We start from the raw sequence: 14,751 nt of genomic DNA on the forward strand, positions 1-14,751 counted from the left end.
AAAAAAAATCTGAAAATAAAGAGGGTGCCCATCATTTGGAGAATGACAGAATAAATGACTCAAATAGAATATTATTGCACCCTAAAAAAAAAAAAAAAGATGAAAATGACAGATGAAAAATGACAGATACCTAGACAAAACCGTAGGAACTGATACAGGGTGAAGTGTACAGAAATAAAAGGATAATTTATGACTACAACTTGTAAAGGAAAATTACTTTGAAAGACTCAGTGCAAGATTCAATTGGGACTCTAGAAAGTTAATTAGGAAATATGCTTTCCATCTTTTGATAGAGGGGAGATGGACTAGATAGGTGTGAAATGAGGTAATCTCATTTGTTTGTTGCAAACAGAGCTTTTGTAAATAAGTAAATTGGGGGAAAGGAATAGAGGCTAATTAATTTATTCCATTGGAAAAAGAAAAAAAATATTAATGAAATTTAAGAAGAGAGCAGAAGGAAATTTGGAGTGGGTAGATCTGTAGCATGGCACTTCTGGTACCATCATATTAAATTTAATTAAAACTATGGCTCTACATAAAAGATTAATATTTTCCTATACAATCTTTTTAAATCAAAAAAGATATTAATATTTATTAGAGTTTGTTAAATTCGTAATAAATGCCAAAAGAATCTACCATGTGCAAAGTCCTGTGCTAGATATTGAGACTACATAGACACAAGGTAGACAGTCGTTGCCCTTCAGAAACTTACATTCTATTGGAGTACAACTAAACATAAACAAGTATTTGCAAAATAATACATATTCATTTCAAGAGGGAGAACCCTAACAACTGGAGAAATTAAGAAAGATCTTCTATGGGAAGAGCTAGGGATTGAGTAAGATAGAGAGAAAACATTGTAGACTGAGGGGATGACTTCTTTCTGATCCCATTGTCAGTAATACTAACAATTCCACCCAATATCCCATTCTTGAAACTTTGTATCTTTGACTTGTGTATTTCAATTCATATTCAAGTAGTTACTAAGCCCTGTCAGTTCCTACTACTGCAATATCCCTTCCATCTATCCTCTCCTTTTCCCCCTGCTACAATCACCCTAACAAAGGTTATTCATTATGACATACCTGGATTTTTGCAGTTCTACTGTAACAAACGGATCCCAATCAGTCCTTCATACCATTTCCAAGCTAATCTTTGTGCAAAAATTTGTCAGGTCACTGCATAAAAATTTTCAATGATTCCCTACTGTGAGCTCAATAAAGTTCAGTGGCATTTGCCTGGCATTCAACACCCTTTACAACTTGGTATCATCCAAGTTTCCCTGCTTTATTTCATACAATTCTGTTCCCCAATATACTTTGTACCTCCAGAAATTCCATAGTAACTGAGTAATATAGTGGTAAAGTAGTATGAAATTAACTATTGTCCCTGGAGAATGACAAAATGACATCTCTATGATAGTCAAAGTGTGCCCAGTAGTGGCTGATCAGACCAATAAGAGCTCAGAATGCTCTGCCACAGGTCGGATACAACTATTCCTCATGAACATTTGGGGTGGATTCTCTAACTTTGCACATCTTGAGTTTCTTCTGAGCTACTTCAATTCTGTTTTGCTCACTGTGCACAGCACCTTCCCTGATTGGCCACAGAGTAGGAATGCTTAGCAGTTAAGTTCATTGTCTGGTGTCTTATCTTGCCTGGTGATCTTTGGAATCTTCTTAAGGTAATTTAGGTGTATGTGTATGTCCAGTTTGACAGGAATATGATGCCCTGGGGATCTCATGTATTGTCTTCTCTAGCTTTGGAAACCTCCACTGAGCTTAGTTCAGATCTCTACACAGGAGGGTCTCAATTAACATTTGTTAAATGGAACTGCAGGAGATTGCCCAGATAGTCATTCTGGGCAGGATTCCATACGCTAGAAAAGTCTTTTCTTCCACAAGGTTTGTAGTAATAGAGGAACCAAGGTTAAAAAGCTGCCTTTTCCCATCTTCTTTCTGGCAGGGTCCAGAGGCCAAGTCTTTCTTACCACTTGAAGGACCCTTTTTATTTTTACAACTCTTACCCCCTCACCCCAGATAGTTTGTGACAGGAGAAAATGCAAGAGCTTCCTTGTTGCATAGTGATTTCCCTAATGGCAGCACCCTCTTAATTTAGGTTCCATATTGGGATGAAATTTATTGAGCCACTAGAGTGAATTATCACCCTCCAACTCAATAAACTCCAATGACTCCCATATTACATCTGGGAGTGATGGAGGTGCAGCTTCTAGAAGAAATACAGCAGTAATCCTGAGGCCCCCAGACCTTAGGAGTGCTATTTTTCTAACAATCTGTTTGTCAACAATCTCAAAAGTTTACAACAATAAGTAAAATTTTGCTAAAATTTAAGTTTGTATACTATGTCAGTATTAAAATTTTTGCAACTTTTTTTTCTTTTTAACATCAAACAGATGAATCAAGGTTTTGGTTTGAAAGATGGATGTCTATCTAGTTTATAATGTGTACAGGATATTTAGGGGTTTTCTTATAATATTCTATAATATCCTGGCTTTAGAAATACCATAGTATGCTCCTAGAAATATTGAAGTACACATATCATACTACTCCTTCCCCTCTAAACCATAAAATATAATATTAAGGTGTATGTCAGACCACTCCCCAGCTCTACCTCTAAGCCATAAAATTAGCCTATCACTGACATGAAGAACTGGATCCCTCTTTTCCTACACATTTATCTTCTTGCTCCTGATTCTTTGCTAAATCCCTTCAACCGGCTGTTAAAATTACAATCAACTCTATCCCTTGACTCGGAAATGGGCTCAAGCTTGCAAATTCTTTCACTATATCTTGCCACACCAGTCTTCAACCCCATCCTTTTTTGGGGGGGTCTCCCTTTTGAACCTCAACATTAGCAAACACAAAATGTTTGGTTTGGTTTTCAAAGCCCTTCATAACCTATCCCCTTCCTGCCTTCTTCACACCTTACTCCTCCAAACAAACTCTTCAACGCCATGACCCTGGCCTCCAGCTGGTGCACCAAGATCTGCCACTTCTCAGCTCTGGGCATTCTCACCCAGACCGGAAATGTCATCGCTCTCCACCTCCCTGGCTTTTTAAAAATCCTGATTAAGATTAAAATTCCTTCCACAACCTCTCTTAATTCCAGTGCTTTTAATTTTAGTCATGTAATGCTGGAGAAACTGAGGCGAGACCGAGAGAAGAGTTTTTCATAGTTTATGATCGGAGAGCTTTGAGAGTAGACTGGATGGGACTCTTGTCCCGAAGCACCCAGCCCTGATCAAGTAATTCCAGAGACTTTTATAGGGGTCCAGGGATCAGAGAAACAAAGGCAAGGGGGGAGGGGGAGGGGCAGAGCACCGGTGAGTGGAAATTCTAGGAAGGGCCATGATTCGGTTCTGACAGGTTGGGGGGGGGGGGGGGGGAAGAAGATGGTCAAGCGCGGTGCTTCTCAAACTTTTGTTTTCAGTATCTTTTATCCTATTAAAAATTATCGAGAAAGCGTTTTTGTTTATCTGCGTTATATTTATAGACATTTACCATACTGGAAATAAAGACTATTTTTGGATTTGTAGACCCTCTAAAAGGGTTTCAGAGATCCTCTAGAGCACACTTTGAGAACCACTGCCCCGGAGAATGCTAAGGCACGCCCCTCTCTTCATCCCCGTCTCCTGCTTGAACCGAACAGTTCGTTATCTTGCTTCCAAATTGGAGAGGTCCTTTATTCTGGGGTGTTCTTTGTTCTATTATTAGCCTGAGGCAGAAGATCACCAGGAGGCGGAGAGAAGCCCTCGGGGCCGGGAAGGGTGGGGGAGGCGGTTTGCCGCCAGCACGGAGGCAGCACAATTACTCCCTCCTTGTTCTGTAGATGGCTCGCACGCGCTCTCCTCCGAGACATGACGCGCTCCCTGAGAGCAGGCGGCTACCGGTATCGTGCACACAGTAGGTACTTATACGGGAATGTAACTGAAATGAAGGTAAGACACCGGCGGTCAGCAGGGGAACAAATAAGGGAACTCAGAGAAAGAAAGCGCTTCCGGGACGCCGCTCTCTCCCCCTCACGGAGTCTCCCTGCTTTGCGCGCGCCGGCCCGGGAGCAGCAGCTTCAACAAGTGCCGCGCACGCGCACGCGCACGCGACCGCTACTCCCGCCCCACCCCCACGTCGGAGCAGGCGCAGAAGGAGCCAAGTCCTCGCGAGGCGGCTCCCGCCCCCACGGAGGGAGGAGGTGAGGATCGACTTCCGTTTCCGCTTCTGCGAAGGTTTCCCTCTCCCAGCCCGGAATGGGTGGTTAAACGGGGGTGCTGGAGGGGAAAGGGCGTGTTCTTCCGGTGGGCCTGGTCCGGGGGGGGGGGGGGGGGGGGGGGGGGGGGGGGGGGGGGGGGAGATCCCGTGTCTCCCGGTGCGCGACCGCCGCTTCGTTTGGTTGATCCCAGATCCGGCTTCTCTGGGACCCAGGGGAAGCCTTTCTCCCCTCCGCCCTCGCGGCGCGGTCCCCTTCCCCGCGTCGTAGAGAAGGTGGGGGGAAGGGAAGACATCTGTAAAGCGCTCAGCCCGGAGCCCGGCGTATGGAGGAACTCGTCATGTGCCTCTTCCCTCCCCGTTCGGACTTTACGCGGGGATTGGCTGTCTCCGTTTCCGACAAGTCGTAAATCCCTCGGGCTCTCCCTCTCCCCGCTGAGGATCCCGCCTCCCCGGGTTGACTTGTCAGATGTTAACGCTTTAGGTATCTGAGTGCTATGGGGCTGGGTTGGGTCCCGAGGCCTCTTCCAGCCTTAAAACTGCGACTCTGTAAAACGAGGCTCAGAAGCCGCCGGGAGCCACGCCCTCGGCGGGCGTGGGGGAGGGCGGGGCCCTGCATTTGTCCGCGAAGGGGAGGGCGTGCCGCGACCTGTGGGTGACTGCGGGGCCGCGCGGGGTCACCCGCTGCCGACCTCCAGCACCGTCTCGGTCCAGCGGCCAGACGCAGATGGAGAGGCGGGCCATGGCCCTGGTTGCCGCGGGAGAACCGCGCCTTCCTCTGCCTGCTTCTCCACTGATGATCTTAGATGTGGCAGTTTTCAAGCTGCGAAGGAGTTTAGAGATTTAGTCCGTCGGAAGCGTCCGTCCAAGAGAAGTGGCGTATGCATCGTTGTCTGGACAGTGGACATTCAGAGCGCTCTGTTGGGAATATTGGTTGAGTGAACGAATGAATCGCTGCATTAAACATGTGCTAGGAACCTGTGCCTCCTGGATAGGTGGTACCTATCCTCAAGGAACCTAAAATATAGGAGGGAGCTGGGAACACATCCGTAGAAAAGTGATATAAGATAATATCATTACATTGCATATAATTATGCATTTCAGGGGGAAATGTCAACAACTGGAGGTGGTTTTACCAAGGAACTTAGATCTATTTTTCATTTGGAAAAAATAAAATCGGTTTTTGCAAATAAACTCAGAGGAAGGAACTATGCTAGAAAGTAAGAAAAAAAAGCAAAATTGGTAAGATGGAAATGCATGTGGTATGGAACAAGAATAACGGATTCATTGAACCTGTTAATCTTTCCTTCATTGGCCCTTTTTTTATTCTTGCTATTTCCTAAATATGTTCTGCCCACATTTTTTCCCTTAGAGTGAGCATGTGCTCACGTGACTTCAGTAGTTACTCTTCTTTAATCAACATCTCCATTCCTATTTACCTGTTTGGCCCCAATCCTGTTGCGAGTTACTGTTAAACATTTCTGTTTATGTGTCTTGCCATTTTCCTTAAATGAATACGTCATCTTTATATTTTCTGTCAGTAATATCATCTTTTCTCCAAATAGACAAGGGAAATAAGCCTGTTTAGGATGTATAGTTCCTAAAAAAGGAGTGTGTTTACTAAGGAGCTATAAGATTGTATAATGAGCAATCCTTTGCACCAGGATAAATTTAAGCATGTAAAACAAGTTAAACAAAATCTCCTAGGCAAGTCCTGGTAAACTTTTAAAATAATGTATCTAGCCCTAAGCTGCAATTAGTAGAATTTGCTATTGGAGATAAAATCTCTTGGGACTGTAACTGATACTCTTTTGAGTTTTGAATATGATTGCCTGATCATTAAGTAACCCACCAAGTAACTCAGAGGCATGCCTTCCTGAACTGCCACAGGCAGACATCTTATCTGGGTAAGAGCTGGGAGGACCACCTTAGCCTCTGCATAAGGTGGTATCCTTCTGACTCAGTTTCCCAGTTCCATTTGTTTCCAACTGATTATTCCCGAGTCTGACTATGAGTTGGGATTATTACTACATGATTGTCAGGCAGATCAAGGATGTTTTATTCAGTCATGTGCTGAAGGGGCAAAAAGGCAGCACAGGCGGCTGAATCTGCAAGCCCATTTCTTTGGCCCGAAGTGAATCCCACTTCTGGTGTTCTCTCTAGGTCCATGGACAGCTTGCCATAATTGTAGAATTTCTCCTGCGTAATTTAATGGAGAATTATTTTTGCTGTCAGAAGTCTCCTTTTTTCCATATAGCCCTATGAAATGCAAAACATGAAAAAATCTATTTGGAGTTAGTATAGATGTTCACTCTCATTCCTTTCTCCAGTTCTAAAACGGAGGGCAAAAATGCTCTGAACCTGACTGGGGCATTAGAACTTTAAATGGTTGGCCCAGGGTAAGCTTAAAGGCTTCCTCAATTAGAAGGGCTGTGGCAGCCACTGCTCAGAGGCAGGAGGGTCACCCCAAAGACACCAAGTTTCTTTTAAGAAGTAAGCAAGGGGTCTGGGATAGGACCCCAGAAACTGACCCCGCCTTTCATTAAGCCTAAAAGGCTTTAGGGCTAAGGCCAGGGCAAGAGATCAATTTAGCTTTCAGGGTCTTAAAAACCTTGGCCTGATCAGGTACTCATTCAAGGGGAATTGTCAGGGCTTTGAATAGAATCCTAGAGGGTTTGGCAATAAAGTTAGGTATAAAATCCAACTGTGCCCAAGAAAGTCCTCAGCTGTTTGTTTGAGGAGGGTTCAGAAAGTGATTAACAGACTGACAAGATGTATGGACCTTTAGACAAAGAAATAAATAGTCCCCAGTGGGGTGGAGGGCTGGATGTTAGGGTTTTTATGGTACAGCCAGAGAAGCCTCTTGGTGGGGCTGCAGATCAAGATATCGTTTACATTCTGGATAGCTAAGCCCTGTCCAAATTATGGACACGATTGCCCATGTTATTTGGTGAATGTTCTATTCCCTTGGATTTGCCCCTTCAAGGCAAAAAGAAATTGTGAGTATACAACGGTATGCAAAAGAAATCATCTTTAAGATCTAAGGTAGAAAAACATTGTGTCCCCTGGTATAAAGGGCAAAACTCTAAGAGAAACTTGACTACCTATATTCTAAAAAAAAAAAGAAAACAGGAGATGTAAAGGGCAGGAACTTTGGAGAAATATACTTAAGACTCAGTATGATTGATTTAAACAAGGTGTTAACTCAATAGAATTGATAATACAATGGTTATCTAGTTTAGCATGTGGTTCTCTAGTTCAGTATGATTGATTTAATCTTACAACAAATAATGGTTCCCTAGTGATATATCGATTGGTTTATACTCAGTATATTGTAATGATGTAATTGTATAGAGCATATAAACTGGGGACAAACTCAGCCAGAGGGAGATTTCAAGACAGAGACCATCATGGTGGCTCTCCTGCTTCCTCCACTGAAACCAAGACCCATTTTAGAGGGCCTCCAGAAAGCTAGCCAAGCCCAAGTGAAGGAGACAGACTGTAAAGGAGACAATAGAGACTTTTGGACTGTATCCCTGACTAATAATCATGGTGATTATTCTGCTGAAAACAAGGCTGGTCTGAAGGCTCTCCAGAAAGCTAACCAGAACATTACACCCTGGGATACTTGTGCTGGGCTCATGGCTTCTGGCCATTTGCTCTGATTATAGAAATTTGCTGTAAGAGGAAAAACAGAGACATGATTATAATAGCATCAAAACATCCTTCAGGCTTCAGCTGAGAGCACATGACTGAATAAAACATTCTTGATCTGTCTGACAACCAATCATGCAGTAATAATTCCAACTCATAGCCAGACTCAGGAATAATCAGTTGGAAACAAATGGAACTGGGAAACTGAGTCAGAAGCATACCACCTTAAGCAGAGGCTAAGGTGGTCCTCCCAGCTCTTATCCAGATAAGATGTCTGCCTGTGGCAGTTCAGGAAGGCATGCCTCTGAGTTACTTGGTGGGTTACTTAATGATCAGGCAATCATACTCAAAACTCAAAAGAATATCAGTTACAGTCCCAAGAGATTTTATCTCCAATAGCAAATTCTACTAATTTCAGCTTAGGGCTAGGTACGTTATTTTAAAAGTTTACCAGGACTTGCCTAGGAGATTTTGTTTAACTTGTTTTATATGTTTAAATTTATCCTGGTGCAAAGGATTGCTCATTATACAATCTTATAGCTTCTTAGTAAACACATTCCTTTTTTAGGAACTGTACACATCCTAAACAGGCTTATTTCCCAGGGCTAATGACCTTGTTTCCTCTGATAGTTTCAAGTTAACTGGCAAGCTTACAAATTATGAGGAATTGACAGAGACCCCAGGGAAGGGACTGAGCTTGCTGTTGCCCACCCCAGCTATTCTTAATGTTTTCATGGGCTGTGCTGTTAGCCTCCCTGGCTCTGTGAAGAGGGAAAAAGTGTTGCACACTTCATACTTGGAGGTGACTGATAAGAATTTCATCTCATCCCTCTTGTTCCACACACAGTAATTGCCAATTTTAGGTTTAACATGATGACAATAATGCCAAATAACTTAACAATTTTAGAATTTTCCTAAGTAATATGCAAATAGTCTTAGCTGTAATTTCTACTCCCTCAAATAAGTTTTCCTTATTCTTCAAAATGAGATAGAACAGGTTTTAAAATTGATTTAACTTTAGTTAATGAGATTCCCCAAATTCTAATTAAATGTTCCAGACAAACTGAATTGCCATTTGATTATTTTCCAATTCATGCAAATAATTTCTCTTTTGTAAGCCAGGAAAAGGGTGAAAGTGCCAGTTTTTTACTGTCCAGGCCCTCAGAAGTCTGACTCTAGATAACTCAGAAGCAGGCTGTTGGTTGGCAGTCTTTAAGAAGTTAGCAAACTGTCATTTTCTGTTAACAATGCAAATAGATTACACTTTACATATCCCTTTAGTGGGCTTTGATTAGAGCTCCTTTAAAACTACTTTTACTATGATATCTCAACAATCCCTAACAAATTAGAAATATCTTGACTTTGGCATTATATATTGCTCACATCTAAATCTCAAAATATGAAGCAATTCTGTCCAATAAAGCAGCTAATATTCATATAGCATGTTTTATGCTAAGCATTTTTGCAATCATGTGATCTTCACAATTATTTCTCTTTACAAATCAGAAAACTGGACAGAGATAAAATAACTTGCCATAAATTACATAGCTAATACATATCCACAATTGAGAGAGAGAATGGTGGGCTTACCAAGTGCAGAGGTTGACTGGCTTTCTCGCCTCACACTGTCATGCTGGGTGATACCAGAGGTGCCCAGATCCTTCCCAGGCAGTTGCTGCACAGAGAGCTGTGCAGCCTCCTGCTGAAGGCTATGGTGGCTGGTACCAAGATCTCCCTTTGATGGTGGTTTCAAGTGCCAGGACTTAGCCTGACCTCCACTCCATCCCATTCCCCCAAGCTGGTCTGGGGAGGAGTTTGGGCAAGGCTTGTTTAGGGTCTACACAGCTGTTGCTGCTACCCCTGTTTCTACAGGTGGGACAGAATTTGAGTTTTCCTATAGTTCTTTCGCATTCTCTTAATCTGATCTGTGATGAAGAGAGTTAGCAAATAGAGGGACTTGGGCTATATTGATCTTGATAGCAATCCCCACAAATGAGATAGACTCAGGACTCCGGGGAATGGAGTGGAGAGTCCCTTAATACCTTTCTGGGGTGCTTACCCAAAGGAGAAGAAGAGGACTCCACGCAAGATGGGAATCAAGGAAGAGTTAGAAAAAAGTTGCTATTTACCTAGTTTGTTTTTTCTTTTTTTTCTTTTAGAACGGGGTAAATTCCTGGAATTATCCTCAATGTTTCAGGAATTTTTCTTGCAATCTTAAAATGATTAATTGCCAGACTTCTTAATTTTAATTAGCTAAATTTATTTCTGCAGCCCCTAGCTTGGCCAGAGCTGAGGTCCATAGGAAAAAAAAAGTTAGGCTTTTTCCCTTTTTAAGGTGGGAGTCATAATTTTCCCAACATTCTAACTATGGCATAGAAGTTTTTTTCTTCCTGGCTACATTTTAAATCTTTCCAGGTAACAGAATCTGGTTCACAGAGCAAACATGACACAGACATTATGCACAAAGATGCAGACACAGACAAAAATGACATGAAAGGCATTGAATTTTGCCAAAAGCCATCCTATAGCACTTTGTCTCCTCTGGCATCCCAAAGAAAGTGAAAAGGTGGCAAAAGTTCCCTAGGAATTTTGCCCAAAATTGCAAGAATTTCCAAGTCTGAGTGTCCTCAGTCAAGGAAAACTTGCTGAGCGTGATGACCCAGCAAACCTCCCAGTGGCTTGGAGAAAAAATGGGGGGCTTACCTTGACAGGGAATCAAGCCAGAGGAGAATCAAATCAGAAGCAAGGAGATTGTTAGAAACACTCTCAGGTCAGGGGAACCTCCCTGGTGCTGTTTCCCCTAGAAGTTATACTTCGGAATCACAGAATTTTAAGTTAGAAGGGATTTCAAAAGTTAGTCAATCTTGAAAAGAATATTCAGTGTGATACACAAGTGGTCATTACCTTCATTATTTCTTTTTTTTTTTTTTAAATAACTTTAAAATTTTTATTTACATGTTATATGCATGGGTAATTTTACAGCATTGACAATTGGCAAACCTTTTGCTCCAATTTTTCCCCTCCTTCTCCCCACCTCCTCCCGCAGATGGCAGGTTGACCACATATTGTTAAATATATTAAAAGTATAAATTAAGTACAAAATAAGTATACATGGCCAAACTGTTATTTTGCTGTACAAAAAGAATCAGACTCTGAAATATTGTACAATTACCTTCATTATTTCTTAAAAACAATAGTATTCCCTTGAATTTATATACTGTTACTTATTCAACGTTCCCCAGTATATTGTACATTCTTCAGATTCTCATTTTTTGCTCTTTCCCTTTTCTTCATATTTCCCAAGTACACAACTTCTTTTCTCACTTGACCAATTTGGATGGGAATGAGATTGAAGTGCAAATTGCTTCTCCCTATGTTTATATAGTTTTTATGCCCCTTAGTTATATAATTTTCCCCTAGCCCTCCTCCCATACTTGCTTGGATGTTCCTCTTCCCCTCGCTTTCTGTTGTTTTAAGAGCCTGAAAGCAACTAGATGTTACTTGTGGATAGGATTTAGAGTTCAAGACTGCCCTCAGACAGATACTAGTTATGTGATCCTGGGCAAGTCACTAACTGTTCTCTGCCCCAATTTCCTCAATTTCAAACTGGAGTTCATAGCACTTAGCTCACTGTGTTGTTGTGAGAATCAAAAGAGTTGGTATTTGCAAAGCATTTGGCTCTATTTAAATGATAGCTATTCTTATTAGAATGCTGTAATAGAATTGCCCCCAAGCCTTCTAATTAGATTCCTTCTGGGACCTTTGATGATAAGATTCAATAGAAGCGGATATCATCCCTGTATAACTGAATGTAAATTTTTACTTTTTTAAATTCCGTTTTTTATATTTCTCTTAATTCCTGTGTTTGAACTTCAGAGTTTCTTTGTCACTTTGGTCTTTTCATCAGGAATGCTTGAAAATGCTGTAGTTTCTTGGTTTTCAATTTCTTTCTGGTTGCTTGTGGGGGTTTTTTTCTTAGACTTAAAAGCTCTGGATTTCAGCTATAATGTTCCTGGAAGTGTTCATTTGGAACTTTCAGGAGCAGATTAGTGAATTCCTCCCATTTCCACCTTATCTTATAGTTCTAAAATATCTAGATAGCTTTCATTGAAAATTTCATGAAAAGTCTCTGGCTTTCAACAAATCCAGTGAGTCTTAATTTTTTTTTCTCCTAGATCTGTTTTCTAAGCCAGATGTTTTTGTGATACAATGGTATTTTTCATTTTCTTCATTTTTTTCATTCTCTTTGATGAGGTTAGTGGCAGTACAGAGAGTTGTGGGAACTTCTTTTGGTCGGTGCAGGTCCTTCATAAAAGAATTCACGAACCTGAAAAGTTAAGACTGGCAAAAAGTTTATTGGCTCTGAGAAGTCAGCTTTTGCTAAGAGGCTGACTTCCTCAGTGGCAAGGTCCTGGCAGGGAAGTAAAGGTCTAGCAGAGAAATCCTGGCAGAGAGAGATAAAGAGGAGTTAATGCTGAAAAGAGAATGTCTTCTCAGTGGGCAGGGGATCCTTGCAGGCAGCTATGCCAAGGAGAAGTCCCTTGGCCTGGCTAGGTCCTGCTTTTGAGCCTCTGCAAAAAAAAAAAAAAAATGAGCCCTCAAATTGCCCTTTAAATAGGAAATCTGTGACTGAAGTTTCAACTGAGATTCCCTGAATGTTGTCACTGCTCCCAGGCCTAGATTTCTGCTTGAATGAGACCACTTACTGGAAATGGTCCTGAGCCAATATTCAGCTCAATAGAGGTCCATAGAAATATCAAATCTAGATCTCCAGCTAAATGAGACCACTTAAATTTGAGCTAAGTAGGGAGTGGTTCTGGGCCAATCTTAATGAACCACTTCACAGCCCCAAAGGGTGGATCCTTGTCAGAGTTTTAGGGCTCACTCCAAAGGTCAAGGAGGACAGTTTCAGGGTTCCCTCATCATCTTGACTTAGTTTTAATATTTCTTGTTTCTTGCAACCTTTGGCTTTCCTCATTTTTAATTTTCCGGGATTTTGTTGCACAAGTAAAACTTTTTGGTTGGGGGGAAAGGGAAACTCATTGTATTTCTTCCTGTTATTCTACTCCCTTAATAACCTTTTGTTTTTATACACCTGGATTTCCTCTTTTATCCATACTTTCACTTCAAAGAGACCCACCCTTTATAACAAATAGCATTTCAAAAAAAATGGAATAAAAGGATACAATTCAAGCAAAACCAATTATATTAAAAATATATTTGATCTTATATAGTGTTCCATACTTGTGAATCCTGACCACTGAAAAGGAAAAAAGTGAAAGGGTTTCTTTGGAGTCAAACTTGTTCTTTAACATTTTGCAACATTCAGTTTTTATTATTTTGTGGTTCTTTCCATTTACCCTGTTGCTGCCCTTGTGTAATTGTTTTCCTGGCTCTGTTTATAGAACTTCTTAACAGCTAATCAAATTTTTTTATCTGTCTCTATATACATTATGTTTGTTGTTTACCATATTTAGCAAAGGCCAGGTAGCAGCTTACAACTAGCATGCAGAGACTTGGGGTAGCACTCCCTGGAATGTTTGGCATGGGGTGCCAGTCTCTACCTCAGACACTGCAGGAGAATAAAACACAACCAGAAATCTTCAGTTATTGCTATGTCTTTAACATCTAGCCCCATAGTGTGTAATGGCCAGAAATCAAATTATTTTAATCAAGAAAGTTTATGTAAAAAATTTAAAAGAAATACTGGCTTATAGCAGTAAGAAAAAAAAAAAATTGATAGAACAAGTACAGGGGAAAAGGAAACAAAATTATCCTTTTTTTTTTTTTTTTTTTTTGCTGATGCTATAGGATGATGTACTTACAGAACCTTAGAAAATTAGCTAATAATTTAAATAACTTTAGCAAAGTTATAAGACATTTTTAAAAATTCATATAAAATCATTAGAATTTGTAATCAACCAAACCTAGGAGGAAGAGCTAAAAAGGGCAGTTTAATTCACAACAATAACAAAAGCTACAAAATATTTAGGGCTATATCTACTAAGATTCAGCTAGGTTCTATATGAACATTCTACAGATATAAAGACAGCTAAATAATTGGAGAAATATTAAATGGCATGAGTAGGTTGAGCCAACATAAAAATGGCAATATTCATGGACCCACACTTAACACCGTATACCAAGATAAGATCAAAATGGGTCCATGATTTAGGCATAAAGAACGAGATTATAAATAAATTAGAGGAACATAGGATAGTTTATCTCTCAGACTTGTGGAGGAGGAAGAAATTTGTGACCAAAGATGAACTAGAGACCATTACTGAACCATTACTGAATAGAAAATTTTGATTATATCAAATTAAAAAGCTTTCGTACAAACAAAACTAATGCAAACAAGATTAGAAGGGAAGCAACAAGCTAGGAAAATATCTTCACAGTCAAAGGTTCTGAAAAAGGACTCATTTCAAAAATATATAGAGAATTGACTCTATAAGAAATCAAGCCATTCTCCAATTGATAAATGGTCAAAGGATATGAACAGACAATTTTCAGATGATGAAATTGAAACTATTTCCACTCATATGAAAGAGTGTTCCAAATCACCATTGATCAGAGAAATGCAAGACAACTCTGAGATACCACTACACACCTGTCAGACTGGCCAGAATGATAGGGAAAGATAACGCGGAATGTTGGAGGGGATGCGGGAAAACTGGGACACTGATGCATTGTTGGTGGAATTGCGAACTGAATCCAACCATTCTGGAGAGCAATCTGGAATTATGCCCAAAAAGTTATCAAACTGTGCATACCCTTTGACCCAGCAGTGCTACTACTGGGCTTATACCCCAAGGAGATACTAAAGAAGGGAAAGGGACCTGCATGTGCCAAAATGTTTGTGGCAGCCCTG

The sequence above is a fragment of the Sarcophilus harrisii genome, chromosome 4 (assembly GCF_902635505.1).
Source record: "Sarcophilus harrisii chromosome 4, mSarHar1.11, whole genome shotgun sequence".
Taxonomy (NCBI): Eukaryota; Metazoa; Chordata; class Mammalia; order Dasyuromorphia; family Dasyuridae; genus Sarcophilus; species Sarcophilus harrisii.